Raw genomic sequence first — 1,296 nt, forward strand, 5'->3', positions numbered from 1 at the left:
CGGGACCCTTAAGGCGAGAACGACGAAGTTCGTGGTTGCGCGCGCGCTCTCCGAGGACCAGCCATCGCAATAGGCAGACGTTTTTTTGCCAATATCTGTCGGTGGTAAACTGCTTTAGTTGTAATAGCTGGGTGACAATATACCACTTCGGTCGTGCGCCCTTGGAAACAACCAAAAGAAGAATAAGGCTTGTGAAAATAAGAAAACGCACTAAACCTGTCATCTTGCTGGGACAAGTTCGTGACGCTTTCTCTGACCCCCAACATTATTATAATTAATTTCTTTACTCTTTGGAGTACTTTTCAAGCACATGGCCATAGAAGGAGGTGAAAGCGCATAGCGACAAACGTCTCACATCCTCAAGAGCCTGCTGTCTTGGCATGTTGCCGTACAGTACAGGTGGCTCAGAGCAGAAGGGAACAAGTTCAGTGACCTGAATATCTGCAAGCTGGTGTGTAGCAAGTTCTTTTTCATTACGGAAGATTTTGCCTTATACTACTTTTATTTATCATTGCTTATTTTTAATGTTTCATTGTGTGTAGTGTTCCCGAATCACCTGAGGATATTTCATACAACATGTGTCCACACCCACGCGATCCTTGTGCAGAATGCGAAGGCCCAATGTGGGTAACCCACAAAGCACATGTTACTGTGAGACAACTGGGTGCAATTACTGTTGGGTCTATATTGTATGCTATATTAAAAACTGGCTTATATGTAAATAATAAATGACTACCAAGGGCTTCATTATTCATGAAATTTTAGAAAGCAAGAGGCAGTAAAGGGTTGTGAAAGTTTCTTCTTTTCAATCCGAAGATACCCTGCTGACTTGAACAAAAAAATGAACGTTGGCGTGCAGGCAGCCTGCGACCAGTGGCAGACTCTTCAGCGCCACCCTGAAAGACGTAGAGAAAGCAGGCATGTCATGGTTTCGACACGCTCCCTAGAGGGAGGCAGCAGAGATGAACAGAGGCCGACTCAGCGAGAAGAAACCCATTTTGTGACAACGGTATGTAAAGGGTCAGACGATCGTTTTTACAACACTCATTCTTTTTTTTTTCATTTAGTGCAACGTAGAGCTTGCCAGTTCGTTCATTGTCCATTCATAGAGTTCTAACGCAAAAAAAAAAAAAACATTGCGCAACCTTTATCTGAATCGTTCGTTAATTATGTATATATCCCACACTTTGTGTGAGCACAGGGAACGCTTAAAAATTAAGCGAGCTGATTTTGATGTTCACAGTAGTTGTCTATTTAACAATTGTGTTCACTGTTTTGAACAGAATAAAAGTGTTT

The 1,296-nt window shown here is 42.4% G+C and overlaps 1 pseudogene; it reads left to right on the forward strand.

The window, feature by feature from the left end:
* Nucleotides 1–310: 310 nt before the first annotated feature.
* Nucleotides 311–1,004, forward strand: LOC142558583 (uncharacterized; annotated as a pseudogene).
* Nucleotides 1,005–1,296: the final 292 nt, after the last annotated feature.

Source organism: Dermacentor variabilis, chromosome 9, assembly GCF_050947875.1.
Source record: "Dermacentor variabilis isolate Ectoservices chromosome 9, ASM5094787v1, whole genome shotgun sequence".
Classification (NCBI taxonomy): Eukaryota; Metazoa; Arthropoda; class Arachnida; order Ixodida; family Ixodidae; genus Dermacentor; species Dermacentor variabilis.